Raw genomic sequence first — 21,023 nt, 5'->3', positions numbered from 1 at the left:
GCACACAAGTAAATCACAAGAGCCCTAGCGGTTTACCGCAGGGCGGGTCTTAACATCCCATATATAACCACTGAACGGTTTACAGATGGGGCCGGTTTAGTCATAATTCGATATAACCATAAGAAATATCATACCTGCGATATTGAATCGTGCTGCCGGTTTATGATACCTGTGTAGTAAGGGTGGTAACCCAAAACTTAGAAGACAATACTCCCAAGTATTTAACATCATCATATACTGGCGACTTATCGTCCAAAGTCAGGCCGGGTTAACAGAAACCACGGGTATGCTTCAAAAATGAGTTGTGAGAATTGAGGCTACATGGCCTGAATCACTTTAAACCATATGTCAAGATGGTATCAAGATGAACCAAAAAAATGTTCAAACAACCAAGCAAAACGAGAAAATGAGGCTATGCTTCGAATATGAGCAGGAAGCCGGACCAAAAGGGTTGTTTCATAGCTATGCTTCGAATACGAGCAGGAAGCCCCCAAGTGGTTTGTGGCCTTGAGCCGATTAAGAGGGTATTTATAGCTCTGCCTCGAATACGAGCAGGAAGCCCCCACGTGACTATAAGGTTTGGCATTGCGCTGATCAAGAGGGTATTTATAGCTATGATTTGAATATGATCAGGAAGCCCCCAAATGACCATAAGGTTTGGTATTGCGCCGATCAAGAGGGTATTTATAGCTATGATTCGAATACGATCAGGAAGCCCCCAAGTGACCTTTGAAATTATGATAAAAAAGACTCATTATTCTTGGAAATGAAACGACAGAGGCCCTGCTTTATTAGGTATGTCGGCTTTATTATAATCATCATAATATATACATTATCAAAATATGTACATCATAAGAGCCGATGGCTCAAGTGTAGTAAGGCCGAAGATGAGCAATATTCCACGGCCAACGGGTCTCCTCCTCCGACTGGCGTGAGTCCTTGTATCTCGAACATCAATGAGGTAGTATGACCCATTGTTCAAATTTTTGCTGACCACAAAGGGTCCTTCCCAAGGTGGGGATAGCTTCTGCATGTCAGTTTGATCCTGGATGAGCCAGAGCACCAAGTCACCTTCTTGAAAGGTTCTGGTCTTAACCCAGCGGCTGTGATAACGGTGTAAATCTTGTTGGTAAATCGCTGAACGAGCCACCGCAAGGTCACACTCCTCATCTAATAGGTCAAGTGCATCCTGACGTGCTTTTTCATTATCAGCTTCAACGTAAGCCGCCACGTGGGGCGAGTCATGACGAATGTCACTAGGAAGAAACGCCTTTGCTCCATAAACCATGAAGAAAGGCGTGTAACCCGTAGATCTGTTGGGGGTAGTATTGATACTCCATAGCACTGAAGGTAACTCCTCCACCCAACAGCTCGGCGTCCTCTACAAAGGAACAATAAGCCGGGGCTTGATGCCTCACAAAATTTCTAGATTGGCTCTTTCAGCTTGACCATTGGATTGAGGGTGAGCTACTGACGACATATCAAGTCGAATATGTTCATGTTGACAAACTCTTTCATAGCACCCTTGGACAAATTAGTGCCATTATCAGTTATAATGCTGTGGGGAAAACCAAAGCAAAAAATCACCTTTTTGATGAATTGAACCGCTATTGTCGCATCACACTTACTGACCGGCTCTGCTTCGACCCACTTTGTGAATTTGTCAACCGCCACCAAAAGGTGGGTCTTTTGTCCTTGGACCTTTTAAAAGGCCCAACCATATCAAGCCCCCAAACTGCAAACGGCCAAATAATTGGAATCATCCTCAACTCCTGAGCCGACACGTGAGCTCGTCGTGAAATTTTTTGACAACCATCACATTTACTGACAAAATACTCTGCACCAGCATGAGCCATCAGCCAATAAAATCCATGACGAAAAGCTTTGGCCAGGAGAAATTTAGAGCCGGCATGATGACCACAATCTCCTTCATGAATCTTGTGAAGGATTTCACGACCTTCTTCATGAGAAACACAACGTTGAAATGCCCCTGTGACACTGCTATGGTGTAACCCTCCGTTAGCAATTGTGATTGACTTAGACCGGCGGGTTATCTGCCTGGCCAAAGTTTCATCCTCAGGTAACTCACCCAGGTCATATAAGCCAAATATGGAACTGTCCAATCAGGGATAGCGTGAAGAGCCGCCACTAATTGTGCTTCCGGGTCAGGAATAGCCAAATCTTCCTCTGTAGGTAATTTGATAGAAGGGTCATGTAGGATATCCAAGAAAGTGTTAGGTGGCACCGGCTTACGCTGAGACCCCAACCGGCTTAAGGCATCCGCCGCCTCAACTTTCCTGCGATCAATGTGTTCCACTTGATAACCGTTGAATTGCCCAACAATAGCATCAACTTCACGGCGATAAGCTACCATGAGCGGATCCTTAGAATCCCATTTGCCCGAAACTTTCTGAGCCACCAAGTCTGAGTCGCCGAAACATCTCACCGGCTTAAGTTCATCTCTTTAGCCATCCGAAGACCATGGAGAAAGGCTTCATACTCAGCTGCATTGTTAGTACAGGGAAACATCAACCTTAAAACATAACAAAACTTGTCACCTCGAGGGAAAGCTAAGACAACTCCAACCCCCGAGCCCTCCAATTGCCTGGACCCATCAAAGTGAATAGTCCAATATGTGTTATCTAGCTTCTCTTTAGGCATCTGCAGCTCTATTCAGTCATTGATGAAATCCACAAGTGCTTGAGATTTGATGGTCGTGCGAGGCATATACTTTAAACCATGAGGTCCAAGCTCAATGGCCCACTTGGCTACTCGACCTGTAGCTTCTCTGTTCTACTTAATATCCCCTAAGGGAGCAGAACTGACCAAAGTGATGGGATGACCCAAAAAATATTGCTTAATCTTCCGACTGGCCATGAACACCCCATATACAAGCTTCTGCCAGTGCGGATATCTCTGCTTGGACTCAATAAGCACTTCGTTGATGTAGTAAACCGGACGTTGAACCAGATATTCCTCGCCTGCTTCCTTCCGTTCCACTACAATAGCGACACTGACAGCCCGGCCGTTAGCAGCCGCATATAATAACAACGGCTCCTTATCAATGGGAGCAGCAAGGACTGGCGGCTCAGCTAGCTATTTTTTATAGCTTCAAACGCATCATTAGCAGCATCACTCCAGACAAAGTTATCTGTTTTCTTCATCATCTGGTACAGTGGTATGGCCTTCTCACTCAACCGGCTTATGAACCGGCTTAAGGCAGCAATACGACCCACCAAACGTTGAACATCATTGATACATGCCGGCTTTGCCAGGGACGTAATGGCCTTGATCTTCTCCAGGTTAGGCTCAATGCCTCTCTTAGAAACCAGAAAACCCGAAAGCTTGCCTGCTGGCACACCAAAAATGCACTTGGCCAGGTTAAGCATCATCTTGTAGACCCAGAGATTGTTGAAGGTCTCCTTCAAATCATCTATCAAGGTTTCATTCTCTCTGGATTTCACCACAATATCATCCACATAAGCATGAACATTGCGCCCAATCTGACTGCGAAGACAATTCTGCACACATTGCTGATAAGTCGCCTGGGCACTCTTGAGTCCAAAAGGCATAGACACGTAGCAGAAGGCTCCAAAGGGAGTGATAAAAGTTGTCTTCTCCTGGTCCTTAACTGCCATCTTGATCTGATGATAACCAGAATAAGCATCCAAAAAACTCAAACGCTCACAACCCGCCGTAGCATCAATAATTTGATCAATACGAGGGGGGGCAAAAGGATCAGCCGGACAAGCCTTGTTTAAGTCCGTGTAGTCCACACACATACGCCAAGTGCCATTCTTCTTAAGCACCAGCACCGGATTAGTTAACCACTCAGGATGAAAGACTTCAACAATGGACCCAGCTGCTAAGAGCCAGGCCATTTCTTCACCGATGGCCTTACGCCTCTCCTCATTGAAGCGATGAAGGAATTGCTTGACCAGCTTAAACTTCGGATCAATATTAAGAGTGTGCTCAGCGAGTTCCCTCGGTACACCCGGCATGTCAGAAGGTTTCCATGCAAAGATGTCCCGGTTCTCACGAATGAACTCGATGAGCGCGCTTTCCTATTTTGGATCCAGGTTAGCACTGATACTGAACTGCTTGGATGAATCGCCAGGAACAAAGTCAACGAGCTTAGTGTCATCGGCTGATTTAAACTTCAACACCGGATCATGCTCTGTAGTTGGCTTTTTCAAAGATGTCATATCTGCCGGATCAACATTGTCTTTGTAAAACTTCAATTCCTTTGTTGCACAGGCAGACTCAGCATAAGCAGTGTCACCTTCTTCACACTCCAAAGCTATTTTCCGACTTCCATGCACTATGATGGTCCCCTTGTAACCCGGCATCTTAAGCTGCACATAAACATAACAAGGCCGTGCCATGAACTTGGCATAAGCCGGCCGTCCAAACAGAGTGGTACGGGCTTCTAATCTTGGCCACTTCAAAGGTTAACTTCTCGGCCCTGGAATCATGCTCATCCCCAAAGGACACTTCCATCTCAATATTGCCTACAGGGTACACCGACTTACCAGGCACCACTCCATGGAAAACAGTATTGGACGACTTAAGGTTTTTGTCAGTTAACCCCATGCGACGGAAAGTATCATAATAAAGGATATTAATACTACTACCCCCATCCATGAGTACCTTAGTGAATTTGTATCCTCCCACTTGAGGTGCCACCACCAAAGCCAAGTGACCCGGATTATCAACCCGGGGTGGGTGAGCCTCTCGACTCCACATAATAGGTTGCTCAGACCATCATAAGTAATGGGGAACTGCCTGCTCAACGGCGTTCACAACCCTCTTGTGGAGCTTCTAGTCCCGCTTGCATAAACTTGTGGTGAAGACGTGATAATGTCCACTATTCAGCTGCTTCAGATTACTTTGATATCCAGACTGTTGCTGCCGCTGACCCCCCTGACCAGATTGCTGATTGTAACCACCCTGATTACCTTGATGGTTTTGGTGACCGTGGAAACCGGAGCTAGAACCACCACCACCGTAACCCGAGCCATGAGAACCGCCACCACCAAAACCTAAGCCGCCACTCGGCCCATGATTGTTTTGGAATAAATCAAAAAATTTCAACTCCCTCATAATTTGACAATCTTTCCAAAGGTGAGTGGACGGCCTTTCCTTCGTTCCATGCTTTGGGCAGGGCTGATTCAACAACTCCTCAAGATTGACGCCTGATCCACCTATCCGAGGAGGAGGCTTCCCCTTACGATGTTGTCCATTATTCTGTGTATTGGTATTAGCCACAAAATCTGAATTACCATCAGCCTTGCGCTTACCTTTGCCCCCCTGACTCGCCGGGTTATGCTGCGGACCCTTGGTGTTGCCACTCTTCTTTCCCTTTCCCGGCTTATCATCATCAAACTCGGGGTCCTTGGTACTATCAGAGTTGGCATACTTAACTAGAGCCGCCATCAGCTGCCCCATATCATTGCAATCTCCCTTGAGCCACCCTAGCTTCTACTTGAGAGGCAAAAAATGACAATTCTTCTCCAACATTAGAACTGCTGAGCCGGCATTGATGTTATCCGATGAGTGTAGAATAGCCTTGACCCGGCGCACCCAATGGGTTGTTGACTCGCCCTCTTCTTGGTTGCAGGCATCCAAATCAACAATCGACATGGGCTGTTTGCACGTATCTTTAAAATTCTGGATAAATTGGGCTTTTAGCTCATCCCATGACCCAATGGAATTGGCAGGCAGCCCTTTTAACCAGGTACGGGTCGTCCCATCCAGCATCATGGTGAAGTATTTGCACACGCAGCATCGCTGACCTCCAATAGTTCCATGGCCATCTCATAACTCTCGATCCATGCCTCAGGGGGTAAGTCGGCTATGTTGTTAGGCACCTTACGAGGCCCTTTGAAATCCTTGGGCAAACGCTCATTACGCAGAGCCGACACCAGACATGGTATACCTTTGGCTCTTGATGCCACGCCTGCCTCCACTGAACTCGTCGGATAAACTAGAAGATGTTGATGAGCCGCCCGCTGAGCCGCCTGCTCAGCTTTGTGAGATGCCCTGTCTTGATCGGCCAAGCCATGCGCACCATCACGCGGCTGGTTACTGCACTGGTCATTGCTTGAAACGGCTGGTGAGTCCATGTGTCTGCTATAACTCCGGCTTGGGCGAGGGGTTGAATGAATCCTCTCTCGACTGTAAGAATATGCCTCCTAATGTACCAATGCAGTTTGGAGAAGCTTTCTAGCCCTCTGTGTCTCAACCGTTGCTGGAGAATCGCCCTCAACCGGGAGAGCCGCCAATTGTGTCACCGTAGAGATCATATTATCCAAAGGGTTGGAATAATGACCCGGTGGTGTTGGCACATACTGAGGAGGAGTATTATTCAAACGAGGTGGCTCCGTCGTGTGTGGTTGAGCCGGTGCTCCAACCCCAGGTGCTTCAACCAGGTTTATCTCCGGTGGGTTACTGGTCCCTGCTCCAGGCATACCAAAGAGATTCCTCACCTCGTAAACTAACGGCAGGTGACTCCGGTGCCTTCTTCTCATGATTTCATTTGAAGCATTCTGATCCAACGAGAGCCGGAAGGAACTAGCCTAGATCCGTTGTGCCTGGGCATCCAAAGCAGCTCACTCTGTTGTCATCCTAGCGTCCTCCGCCGCCAGGTCTTCCTTGGCTTGTGCTACCTCGTCACGTAGTTTTGCAATTTTCGTGTTATGCTGAGCTTGATTCGACGGGCAAACCTCTGCTGTTAACAAGGTCGTCAGCTTATCCGGCAAATCCATCAAAACCTGAGCCGGCGGGCGCACAGGGCCTCCTGCCCCAGCTGCCATCACCGCTGCTGACCCGGAGATCATTGCTACCGCAGTTGAAGAATTATGTGCCCAGGCCATGAAGATTACGACCCTGTTTGGCGGCTCATAGGGGTCCAGAATACTATCGCCATGAGAACATCCCCCAAGCCTGCCATCTTGCAATTGGTACAATGAAGTAGTCTCGCATGTGGACAACTCACCATCAGAATAGATGGCCGTCTCACCGCTAGACATGGATTCTTCATCAAATTTCACCCCATGGATGAATCCCTCAAAGGCACGTTTCACGGCGGGCTGAGCTCGAGCGGGTCTTGCACACTAAGCCGTCTCGATGATGTTAGTGCAGATATCCGACTCAGGGCCCGGCTCGCCGATCTTGCCGATGAAGACATGAATTACGCCGAAGGGCACCCAGTACCCGTACTCAATTCAGCCTGCCTCGGGGCCGAAGCCTGCATCATCGATGTAGATCTTGCCGTGACGACTCTTGGTCATCCGGCCCACAGCTTACCCCTTGATCCCTTCGAAGCTGGCCTTTAAGAACTCAAAACCACTGTGTGCTGGCCCCATGGTGGGTGGCAACTGTCGTGGAATAGTCACGGCAGATGTCCTAGTGTGAGGACTCAGTCGTGGAGCCATCACAACTAGGTTAGCTTAAAGGGGTTAAAACGGGACAAAGGGCACAGGAGTTTATTGCGGTGAAGGTAAAGGCCTGTCAGTGTACAAAAGTAGGGGCTCTCCTTTTTACCCCTTTACTTGTGCACGGGCAGTCAGAGCCGCGCCTGTGGCCACACTAAGTAGGGCAGGGGAGGGAAGCCAAAGGCACAAGACGAGCAAGACCACAAGACAGAGACACAAAGGGCAAGAGGACGAGGTGGACTCCCCCGGCAAGACCCTTGCTGGGCATGGCCCCCGCAGACCCGGCAAGAGCCTTGCTGGGGCAACTTGCCCAACGCCAGCAGAGAGCGCCACCCTTGTGCCCAAGGGTTCCAACACCATCAACCACATTGGAACCAAGGCTTGGGAGGAACCTCCATGGTGCCATGCAGATCTTCGTGAAGATCATAAACAAATAAGATCAGATGAGGACTAGAAGACGGTGATCCTCAGCAGGATCCTTGCCGAGGAAAACCCACAAGATCTATGGCAAGATCCTTTCCGGGGACGACCGTGATGTCACTGCAAGACCCTTGCCGGGACCCCGGCAAGACCCTTGCTGAGGACGTCATCGGGGCCGCGGTCAGGCCCACATCTGCCAAGGCTCCACCACCGGTCCCATGCAGCTGCCAGCTCAGCCAGCTAGGCGAGCACCTGCATGGCGACGTGCAGCCTCTAGATCGACTCAGCAAGCACCTGTGTGGTGGCATGCAGATCTTCGAGAAGACTCTGCCACCGCACCAGCCCAGCAGCCAGCCAACATGGCACTGCAATGCCTCATCAGCTCGGACGCGCGTCAGAGCCAGGTGAGGTGGCGACAGCTGGGACGAGCTTCCTTTTCGTCCCCGATAAAGCAAGAAGGGCACGTCGGCAGCGCATTAAATGCGTTTGTCCGACGGTGCCAGAGGATAGACTCGGCCACTATACACCTTTCCACCTCCTGTGTGCCACTGTGGCGACCCCTTTAACCTATAAAAGGAGGCCTGAGGCATAGTAAGGAGGGATGGGGATCTTTTGGACTACGCACACGCCGTAGCTAGTTCAAGAACTCAAGAACACTCAAGTATACACTAAAGCAGGACTAGAGTATTACGCATCCCCGGGGCCCGAACCTGGGTAAACGATCTTTGTGCTGACTCCTAGACCCGCTCTTTCCACAACCTCGTGCCCGCCGACCATAGTAGGGATTCCAGTGATCCCATACGTGTCGTTTTCCACCAACAAGGCCTAATCCTGTTTGAGGTGGTATTGCTTATGTCTCGATTACCCGGGAGCGAATCCGCTTGACCTAGCTTTCGATCTCTTGTTTCTTGCCCTAAACCGCCGCCGGGTCATCCCTTTATATACACAGGTTGACGCCCAGCGGCTCACAAAGTCCCGGCCGGCTCATAGACAATGTGTCCGGCTTGGTGACTAACTATACCTGCCTTACAATACAAGTCATATACGTATAGCGGTTTACTCCTATGGGTCTTAAGTCGCCCTTGGGCCTTGGGCCCTTGCTTCATGAACCATCATCTTCAATATCCTCATGGGCTTCACATCATGAATCGCCATAGGTATAACCCGGCCCCTCCTGGGCGGGTCATACCTAATAGTTATATCCCCAACTGAGTGTGTTTGGCCTTTTTATACTTTAATTGAGTTTTTGGGCATTTAATGTGCATATTTAGAATTTGAACTACAAGCACATGCTCTAGTGCACCAAAGTTGGTTGAAAAATCATATTGCGTCGTTGGTGAATTTCTAGGTCCCATGCAAGAAATGAGAATGAAATTCAAATCTGGGTGTCGTGGCTCAGCCGAAAATATTGAGAAACTTGGTTTTTTAATTTCTGTAAATCCAAAACATGCATGAAAATCATGAAACTTGGCATGGTGTCATGACATGGCACCAACATGATGTGGTAAATTTCTTGGCCAATTGGGACAAGCTTTTATATAAGCTTCTTGCAAATCAGAGCTTCTCTCAAGAAGGCTCGTGGTTCCGAGAGGGAACGTGTCACCTCTGTGTGCGAAACAACATATATTGCCTTCTCCCGCCTTGATTTTTTTACACAAGAAACTTAGACCAATAGGAGTTTCATGCTAAATTTTAAATTATTCCGGATTCGTATGGCCTTTTTTATACATTAATTGAATTTCCAAGCATTTAATGCACATAATTCAAATATAAACTACAAGCACATGCTCCGGTGCACCAAAGTTAGTTAAAAAATCATTTATGTTTACTTGGGTGAATTTCTTGGTCCCATGCAAGAAATAGGGATGGAATTCAAACATCTGGGCGTCTTGGCTCAGCCGGAAATATCGAGAAACTTGGTTTTAAAATTCCCGTAAATCCAAAACTTGCCTGAAAATCATGAAACTTGGCATGGTGTCATGACATGGCAGCAACATGTTGTGGTAAATATTTTGTCCGATTTGTGAAGGCGCACATATTAACAATCAACAAAGTCATTTTGGAACAAGTGTTGTCACGTTACAGACGGAAACACAAGTATTATTGAAACCGTCGACGTTCTACTTACTATTTATGTGTCACCACACGTCCTATTTTTTTATTGGCTAGGAGGTGTCGTGCGGGGTATCTATTTGAGTATGGTAGGCGTGCGATCAGACCCCTTGCGTGTGCTCATCGGGAGGAGAGCCCTTTGACCTCTATCTGCCACCCACCTCTCTCCTAACATCTCCATTAATGGCGCTTGAGCCCCTATTTAATGGCGTGGCTATTTCTCACTCGACTGAGATTTAAGAGAGGAAAAGGAAAATCTGAAAAGAAAGTTTTACATGGATCTTCATGTAAGATCCGACGGACCGATATAGCATCGACTGCGACTTATAGCAAGAGTGATGAATATAAGGATGATGACAGTGGATAATAATTGTCTTACATATTTAGGAAGATGATTAAAAAAGCCACATGCGGCAACGCTCAAAATACACAAGGGCAAAAGAAGAAGGAAGTCGCACATAACGATCTGGCTTGTTGATCTCTACTTTCTTGATGCGTTGCTGCAGGACGCGGAGACTAGTTCCCGCAGCGAGCAGCGATGAGCTCTTTCGTGTCCTCAAGACGCTGCTTGAGAGCATCAACGGATTCCTCCACCAGTCTTTGGTGCTCGATGTGGAGCATGGCATTCTCGTCCATAAGTTTCTTGACGATGACGCCACTCCTCTTCAACAAGGCAGTGGTCTTCTTGTGCTGCTTCATCATTCCAGCGATCTTCGCGCTCAGCAGGTCGTGTTCGGTGTGGAGCTTCGCCTGGTCCTCCCCTAGTCCCCGGATGATGCTAGTAGCATTTTCAAACGAGGCATTCATCTTGTCCTGCAGCTTCATCCAGTCAGAGAAATGACCCATCAGGTCATCGAGCATAGCGCGCATGCGCCTGTGGGAGTCCTCTCCTGCCTGCGAGACATTTTCCCAGGTCGCCTGCAGTGCGGGAGGACATCTCTACTACATTCGCGGTGCGACGGGACATCTTCGCTGCTTCCACTACGCGGTCGGACCAATCTGCTGCATCGACGGTGCGGCGAGACCTCTCTGCTGCTTCGGCAGTGTGGCGGGACCTCTGTGATGCTATAGTGGTGCGGCAGGACATGTCGGCTACTTTCGCGGCGAGGCAGGACATCTCTTGTGCTTCCGCTTCTATGCTCGCCTCTCCCTGGTAGTAATCTCTCGACCCAAGACTCATGCGGGCCATGATAGACGCAAGGGAACGGCGATGAATGACTTGCTTGTTTTTGTGGATGGGGAGTTGAGGAGGAATGTGTAGTCATCTTGGAGTAGGTAGTATTTATAGCCGAGTACTAATACACTCGTAAGGGGGAAACCGTTTAGGTTTTGATCGGTGTGAACAGGTTTGCAATTAAATATAGAATGGTAGTAATTTAGAATGTGACGGGACGTAGGCTCAAAATTTATTGATGGTTCTATAATTTCTAACTGTGGCACTATTCCCTGACGGCCTAACGTGGGCACGCATTCTCGGCCGTGTACGTGGCGTTTGCACCATAGGTGCACCGCAATAGGCGATGTCAGCACACATCTTGTTCCATCAACCGTGTGCGCTCGTTATTACCATCGTGCACGCTTCTTTTAATTACAATGTGTGCCCGTCTAGCGCACACGTGTTGATCTGTGTAACTGTTTCTGTTTGTTGTGGCTAATCGCAAACAGTTCATCCATGTGAAGTGTATGTCGTCAATCGTAGACACGTTGATTTGGCTGACCGTTTCTTTTGTGTTGGCTAATCGCAAACAGTTCATCCATCTGAAGTGTATGCCCTCAATCACATACACCTTCATCTAGCTGCCCATTTCTGCTGTTCCGCCTCATCACAAATAGTTCATTGGGGTGAACTGTATGTCATATATCGCACACACCTTGATTTGGTTACCCGTTCTGTTGTTCTGTGTCATCGCAAACAGTTCGTATGGATCAACCGTATGCCCCGCATCACACATGCAATTAAACTCGGAACCGTGTTTGTTGTATCCTTCATCGCAAATGTTTTTGACCATTTTTGATGGTTTTTTTACATTACCGTTTACGACTAATGCATCGCACACAATTTTTTCAAAGGGTTTCTGATCGTAGTGTCGTGTTAGCAACATCCTGCAGTAGTGTAAGTTAATAAAAGCGGAGTAACACCTTAAGCAAGACGACAAGATGTAGACAAAGTAAATCCAACCAATATGAATAAACTGCGATGTTTCCCCTTAATGGAAGCAATACACAAACGTGTCTTGTACCCTAATTTGTCACTGGGATATGGAGCATCGCAAGACTGAACCCATTACAAAGAACCTCTCCCATTGCAAGATAAATCAGTCTAGTTGGGCAAACCAAATGGATAGATCAGAGAGAAATACAAAGCTATAATAATCATGCATAAAAGAATTCAAAAAAGACTCAAATAATATTCATGAATAATCTGATCATAAACCCACAATTCATCGGATCCCAACAAACACACCACAAAAGAAGATTACATCGAATAGAACTCCAAAAATATCAAGGAGAACATTGTATTGAAGACCAAAGAGAGAATAAGTCGTCTAGCTACTAGCTATAGACCCTTAGGTCTGTGATGAACTACTCGCACATCAACGGAAGGGCAAAAAGATTGATGTAGAAGCCCTCCGTGATCAATCCCCCCTTCGATATAGTACCAGAAAAGGCCTCCATATGGGATCGCGGAAGAACAGAAACTTGCAGCGTCGGAAAAAGTATTTTTGGTGGCTCTCTGTTGGTTTCCCATTTTAGAGAATTTATATAGGTGGAATTAGGTCAGGCGAAGCCATGAGGGGCCCACAAGGCATCAGGGCGCACCTACCCCCTGGGCACATGCCCTGTTGCCTTGTCGTCTCCTCATTTGCCTTCTGGTCTCCTCCCAAAGCTTCTAGGGTCTCTCTTGTCCAGAAAAATCATCAAAAAGTTTCATAGCATTTGGACTTCGTTTGGTACCGATTTCCTAGAAAACCAAAAACAGGCAAAAAAGAGAAACTGGCACTTGGCACTGGGTTAATAGTTTAGTCCCAAGAAAATGATATATAATTGCATATAAAACATCCAAAATTGAACTAATGCAGTGGATTGCCGTAATGCAGTGACTTCATATTGCATTCTCACTGAAAATGATTATGAGATTGATAGATGAAAGTGTAACTAATCGCTGGGTGGTTTTGGTAATCAGTAACAACATATATGTCATTGGACTAATGCCTACCTAAAGAAAGATTTCGAGAAAGTTCAATGATGGCATGACAAGGACATGTGGATGTGGACCCCTCAAAATGTTAAAGAAAATATATTGGCAAAATCTCCAAGACTCCTCATTTTTTTGTTAAGTGATCCGAGATCACATTAAGTATATAGGAAAGCCAATACTATTAAAAGGGACAAGGTTTGATCATGACTTAGTTGCTCAAGTGCTTGAAGATATTGCTCCAAAAACCCAGGCACTTTCCCACATTCCAATTTGTCAAAACCCTAAAAGTCAAACTCAGTCCCACTGATTCATCAATTCCCGGACACACCGAGTTGAACCTAGATAGAGCAAGAGCCAAACCCTATAAACTCGGTTCACCGAGATGACATTCGGTCCCACCGAAGTGCAGTGACCAAGTTTCTGTAACCCATCAACTTCATTTTGGAATTACCGAGTTGAAACGATCGAAACTACCGAAATGTGGTATCTGCTCAGGACATCGCTAATCGGGGCCACCGAGTGGATTTGTTTGGTCTCACCGAAAAGCCTGTCATTCAAATCTTTTGCACTATTCAGTTCCATCGAGATTTAGTTTTGGTGCGACCGAGTCTTGTACAATGTTTGTAACTGTTGGATTTTTGGTGCAGGCTATATATACCCCTCTGCCCCACTTATTGTCTAAGAGAGCCATCAGCATGAAAATACACTTTCACCATGCATTTCCAAGAGAGAAGCACCTACTCATGTGTTGAGATCAAGGCATTCAAATCCAACCATTTGAACCTTGATTTCTAGGATAAGTAGAGGCAAAGGACATAAAAGGCCTGAAGAGGAAGAAACTTCGGTTAAACCATCATCTAATGCAGAATTTGAAGCCATGTCTTATGATGGTTTTGAATCCATAATAGAGGAGGAAGACATGGTTCTTGTCATTCCTTTCAGGATTATTGAACCCACAGATGATCCTCAACTGTCCATCAAGTGCTCGATCAGTGGAATTACTCAGTCAGCACCTCCACTGCCACAACCCCAAGTGTAGATCGGTAGCAACAAGACAAAACCATAGAATATCCCAGCTAGGGAAACCAGGCGCAAGACAGTTAAGCCATCAGGGAACACAAGGAGCAAGTCAAATATTTGAATTTGAACTTTGAATGCAAGTCATAAACTCTGAACTTTAAGGCATTTCGCTAAGGTTTCTGTTGTCGATTTGAACTATTGTGAAAACTTGTATGCGTAATATTGCTAAATGCTATTTGTACTTTGATGTCAAGTTTGAGGCAAAATTTGAATTTGAACCAACATTTGAAGTCCATTACTCTACGGTGTGCCGTTGCAATGTTTTCTGAACTATTATACATTTTCTTCAAGTGAGCTACGAAGCTCCAAATGAGAAATGTGCTCCAAACCCCGCCCCCTCTCCCCCCACAAGCCTTTCTCTCCCCGAGACACAAACACGAGAACACACTAACCACTCTCTCTCTCTCTCTCTCTCTCTCTCTCTCTCTCTCTTCTAAATCTGGACCCCAATATAGGTCTCTATCACTTTGTCTCTCAAATATGCACACATCTCTTCCCCCATTCTCTAGGTCTCTCGGCATCTCTCTTTGCCAAGCACACACACTATATAGTCGTGTATCTTTTGCATACACACAAAGCATTGCCCACTACCTCCCTATTTATGTGGTTCTCGCACACTCTCCACCATCTCTCCATCTCTCTCACACATTGATACACACCTCATTCACCACCCCCACTACACACAAACACCCTTCGTCTCCTTGTGCACCTCTCTACTCTTTCCGTCTCTCCCACATGCGGACCCAACCCTCCTTCCCTATATACATATATGTCGTGACTCTCTCCACAGCTCCCTAGCGTATCATCAATCTCAAACTCGCACGTTTTTCTCTCCATCATCTATTTTAGATCTCTCATGAAGTCTCTCTCACGCACACAATGACTTGCTTTCCTTGTGCCACTTTCGAAAAACATCAACCCTTGTCTCCCTATCTATAGGCCACTTCCTCACACAAATGAACCTTCTCTCTCCCTCTCCCTCTCCGCCTCTCTCTCACCCCTCTCTCACACACACTCGATGTCTCTTCTAAATAACATGCTCCCCGCTTGCGCCCATGCCATCCTGCTACTAGACATGAATTTCTCTCTCTTGGACACACATGTCATATCATTCCCCTTCCCTACTAGGTTTAAATGATCAGTGGTCTTTCTTCTCCACACACACACACACACGCTACCTTTCACACACACATGCGCGCACAAACAAACACAGATGCACACACCACCCATCTATCTAGATCCTTCTTTTAAGACACACACACACTGTTGAGGATATAACTACTGAGTGTAAACCGCCCAGGAGGGGCCGGTTTACGCTCATCTATATTGAAGCACATGAAGACAAGGAGTATGACGTTCTACTGTTAAAGCTTAGAGGCCCAGAGCCCAAAGGCAGATTAAGGCCCATAGTTGTAAACCGCCACAGTTGTATAACTTGTATTGTAAGTTAGGGAAGGGAAGATACCGAGTCGCACACTTGTATGAGACGGCCTCGGGATTCTGTAAACCGACCGGGCGTCAACCTGTGTATATATAGGGACGACCCGGCGGCGGTTCAAGAACAAGAGACAACAGCTCGAGAGATAGGTAAAGCGGATTCGCTCCCTGCTCACCAAGATCAATCAATCCCACAACAACTGGATCGTAGGCTTTTACCTTCACCGCAAGGGGCCAAAACAGTATAAATTCCCCATGCCCTTTGTTCCAGTTTAACCCCTTTAAGCTAATCTCGTTGCAATGGCTCCACGACTAAGTCCTTCTGCTAGGACATCTGACGTGTTAATTCCATGACAGTTGGCGCCCACCGTGGGGCTATCGCATGATGGTTTCGAGTTCTTAAAGGGAAACTTTGAAGGACTCAAAGGGTACGTGGTTGGACGGATGACCAAGAGTCGTCACGGCAAGCTCTACATCGACGACGCAGGCTGGGACCCCGAGGCCGGCTCAATCGAGTACGGGTACCAGGTCCACTTTGGCGGAATTCATGTTTTCATCGGCAAGATCGGCGACCCGGGCCCTGAACTGGACATCTCTACCGACCTCGTTGAAACGGCTCAGCGTGCAAGTCCTGCTCGGGTTCAGCTTGCCATGAAGCGTGCGTTCATAGGGTTCATCCATGGTGCAGAATCTGAACCGGTGTCCAACGGTGAGACGGCCATCTACTCAGATGGTGAATCATCCACTGGCGAAACCGAGTCGATGTACCAATTGCAAGATGGCCGGATTGGGGGATATTCCGATGGCGACGGTATTCCGGGCCCCTTTGAACCGCCAAACCGGATTGCAATCTTCATGGCCGGTATGCAGCCCACCGTACAATCTTCATCTGCAGCAGCAATGATTTCCGGATCGGCAGTCGGGGCAGGAGGCCTTGCGCGCCGGCCGGCTCAAGTTCTTGCCGGTTTGCTGGATGCTTTGACGACATTGTTGACCATGGTAGTTACCCCGAAGACCCAAGATCAGCATAATGCAAATGTTACAAAACTAAAGGATCAGATAACTCAGGCCAAGGCAGACTTGGCAGCTGAGGAGGTCAAGATGACTGAAGAGCGGGCCGCTTTAGATGCCCAATCGCAGCAGATCCAGGCGTAGAATTACCGGCTTATGTTGGATCAGAACGCATCAAACAAAGTAATGAGGAGGAAGTGTCGGTCTCGTCTGCCGCCGGTTTACGAAGGAATAAATCTCTTCAATACGCTAGGAGCCGGGCCTAGTAATCCGGCAGCGGTAAACCGGACCAAGGGACCTGGGGCGGCGCCGGATCATCCACGGGTAATGGACACGCCTCGACAGACGGACAACCCACCGCAATACGTAACAACACCGCCAGGTCACTTCTCTAGCCCTTTGGATAACATGATTGCTGCAGCATCGCGTTTGGCAGCTATTCCGTTGGAAGGTGACTCACTGGCGGCGGTTGAGACACGACGGGCCAGGGATCTTCTTCAAACCGTTGTTGTGCAGCAGCAGGCTTACTCCCACAGCCGAGACAGAATACATTCAACCCCCGTCCAAGCAAGAGTTATAGCAGGCACATGGACGAACCGGCTGTGTCAAGCAGTGCGCGGCGTCGTGACGCCCCTTAAGGGCCTAATCTGGCGCACGGCGGTATGAATGTGCAGGATGTAGTGAACAACGGCAGAGCATGGCGAGAGGCAGAGTTAGCAGCACAATTGGCGGCACAGTATGCGAAGCAACCCGCTCCGGTTCAGCCAGCGGCATCAGTTGAACGAGGATTGGCCTTTAGCTCTTGGGGAGTACCGTGCCTCACCCCGGCTCTGCGTAATGTGCGGCTGCCCAAGGATTTCAAGGGTCCGCATAAAGTACCTAATTATACCGCCGATCAACCCCCCGAAGCGTGGGTTGAAAGTTATGAGATGGCAATGGAGAAGCCGGATGTGGATGAAGCGGCTTGTGCAAAATACATCACCATGATGTTAGAAGGAACGGCTCGTACCTGGTTGAAGATCCTGCCCATTAACTCGATCAATTCATGGGACGAGTTGAAAGCCCGGTTTATAGCGAACTTCAAGGATACGTGCAAGTAACCCATGTCCATTGAGGATCTGGCTGCTTGTGTCCAAGGGGAGAATGAATCAACAACTCATTGGGTGCGCCGGGTTTCAAAAATCCTGCATTCGTCAGGCCGCATTAATCCTGATACAACAATTGTGACCTTGGAGGGTAACTGCCGGTTTAAGTCATTGAAGATGAAGTTGGGACGGCTCAAGCGGCACTGCAATGATATGGGAACCCTCATGGCAGCTCTGGTTAAGTATGCCGATTCTGATAATACCAAGGACCCCGATTCTGATGAAGAAAAGCAGGAGAAGGGGAAGAAGAATGCCGGTACAAAAGGACATCATAACTAGGCGAGCCACGGGAACAATGGTAAGCGTAAAGCGGACAATTCAGATTTTGTGGCTAACACCAACATGCAGGGCAATATGCAGCACCGTAAAGGTAAACCGCCCCAGCGCGGTGGAGGCATGAATCTGGAACGCTTGTTAAACCAGTTGTGCCGAAAGCACGGGACAAAGGAGGTTCCGGCCACGCACCTCTGGAAGGATTGTTTCATCATGAGGGAAATTCAGAAACTCTGATCTCTTCCGGTATGATCAGGGTCCATCCGGTGGTTCCGGTCCAAGGTTTCACGGGCCGGGTTACGGTGGTGGTAGTTCAAACTCAGGATTTCAGAATAATCAGGGCAACCAGAACAACCAAAGTGGTCACAGTCAGCAGAGTAATCGGGGAAATCAGCAGCACTCGGGTTATCAGAGCAACCCGAAGCAGTTAAATGGTGGACAGTATCATGTCTTCACTACTAGTCTGTGCAAGCGCGATCAGAAGCTCCATAAAAGGGCAGTAAACTCTGTTGAGCCGGCAGTGCCCCGTTATCTGCGCTGGTCTGAACAACCTATTGTTTGGAGTCGGGAGGATCATTCGCCCCGGGTTGACAATCCCGGCCACCTAGCTTTGGTGGTTGCACCGCAGGTTGGAGGTTATAAGTTTACCAAGGTGCTCATGGACGGAGGGAGCAGTATCAATATCTTATATTATGAAACCTTCCGGCGTATGGGGTTAACAGATAAGAATCTTAAACCTTCCAACACCATTTTTCACGGTGTGGTGCCTGGTAAATCGGCTTACTCAGTTGGTAAGATAGCTCTGGAGGTGGTTTTTGGTGATGATCATGATTCAAGATCAGAGACGGTGACCTTTGAAGTGGTTAAAATTAGAAGTCCGTACCATGCCCTGTTTGGACGGCCGGTTTATGCCAAATTCATGGCAAGGCCATGTTATGTTTATCTGTAGCTCAAGATGCCGGGTCATAAGGGGACCATCATGGTTCACGGTAGCCGCAAGATTGCTCTGGAGTGTGAGGAAGGTGATACGGCTTATGCTGAGTCGGTTTATGCAATGGAGGAGTTGAAGTTTTATAAGGACAGTGTTGATCCGGCAGATATGACTTCTCTAAAGAAGCCCACTACAAAGCATGATCAGGCTTTGAAGTTTAAATCGGCTGATGAGACTAAATTGGTTGATTTTGTTCCTGGCAATTCATCCAAGCAGTTCAGCATCAGCGTCAACTTGGATCCGAAATAGGAAAGCACGCTCATCGAGTTCATCCATGAGAATCAGGACATCTTTGCATGGAAACCTTCTGACATGCCAGGTATACCGAGGGAACTTGCTGAGCACACTCTTAATATTGATCCGAAGTTCAAACCGGTCAAACAGTTTCTTCGCCGTTTTAATGAAGAGAGGCGCAAGGCCATTGGTGAAGAGGTAGCCCGGCTATTGGCAGCAGGGTTTATTGTGGAGGTGTTTCACCTAGAGTGGTTGGCTAATCCGGTGCTGGTACTTAAGAAAAATGGCACTTGGCGGATGTGTGTGGATTGCACAGATTTGAACAACGCTTGCCCAGCTGATCCCTTTGCCCTCACTCGTATTGATAAAATCATTGATGCTACGGGGTTGTGAGCGTTTGAGTTTCTTGGATGCTTATTCTGGTTATCATCAGATCAAGATGGGAGTTAAGGACCAGGAGAAGACATCTTTAATCACTCCCTTTGGAGCCTTCTGTTATGTGTCTATGCCCTTTGGGCTCAAGAGTGCCCAGGCAACTTATCAGCGCTGTGTGCAGAATTGTCTTCATACTCGGATTGGGCGCAATGTTCATGCTTATGTGGATGATATTGTGGTGAAGTCCAGGAAAGCAGAGACACTCATAACTGATTTGCAAGAAACCTTTAATAACCTGAGAGTTTATAAAATGATGCTCAATCAGGCTAAGTGTGTTTTTGGTGTACCGGCGGGCAAACTCTTGGTTTTTCTGGTATCCAACCGGGGCATTGAGGCTAATCCGAAAAAGATCAAGGCTATCACATCCCTGGCTAAACCGGCATGTATCAATGATGTTCAACATTTGGCGGGTCGTATCGCAGCTGAGTTGGTTTATCAGCAGGTTGGGAGAGAAGGCGATCCCTCTGTATCAGATGTTGAAGAAGACAGACAATTTTGTTTGGAGCGGTGCTGCTGATCCGGCGTTTGAGGACTTAAAGAAGTAGTTGGCTGAACGTCGGTTCTTGCTGCTCCAGTTGATAAGGAGCCGCTGTTGTTATACGTGGCTGCTAATGCCCGGGCTGTCAACGTAGCTATTGTAGTGGAGCGCAAGGAGGCTGGGAAGGTGTAACCGGTTCAAAGGCCAGTTTATTATATCAGCGAAGTGCTCATTGAGTCAAAGCAAAGATATCCACATTGGCAGAAGCTGGTGTATGGGGTTTTTATGGCAAGTCGAAAGCTTAAACAATATTTTCAAGGTCATCCCATCACAGTGGTCAGTTCCGCTCCTTTGGGGGATATAATCCAGAACGGGGAGGCAACTGGCCGGGTTGCTAAGTGGGCTATCGAGCTTGGACCACACGGTTTGAAGTATATGCCTCGAACAGCTATCAAGTCCCAGGCCCTTGTGGATTTCATCAATGATTGGACAGAGTTGCAGACACCGGAAGATAAACCAGACAACACATACTGGACTATTCACTTTGATGGGTCCAGGCAATTGGAGGGCTCGAGGGCTGGAGTTGTCCTTACCTCCCCTCGAGGTGATAAAATTCATTATGTTCTTCGCTTAATGTTCCCTTGTACTAACAATGCAGCTGAGTATGAGGCCTTACTCCATGGTCTTCGAGTGGATAAGGAAATGAACTTAAGCTGGGTAAGATGCTTTGGAGACTCAGACCTGGTGGCCCAACAAGTTTCAGGTACTTGGG

The sequence above is a fragment of the Triticum aestivum genome, chromosome 5B, assembly GCF_018294505.1.
Source record: "Triticum aestivum cultivar Chinese Spring chromosome 5B, IWGSC CS RefSeq v2.1, whole genome shotgun sequence".
In the NCBI taxonomy this organism is placed as follows: domain Eukaryota; kingdom Viridiplantae; phylum Streptophyta; class Magnoliopsida; order Poales; family Poaceae; genus Triticum; species Triticum aestivum.
Note: the sequence above shows the minus strand (reverse complement) of the source record.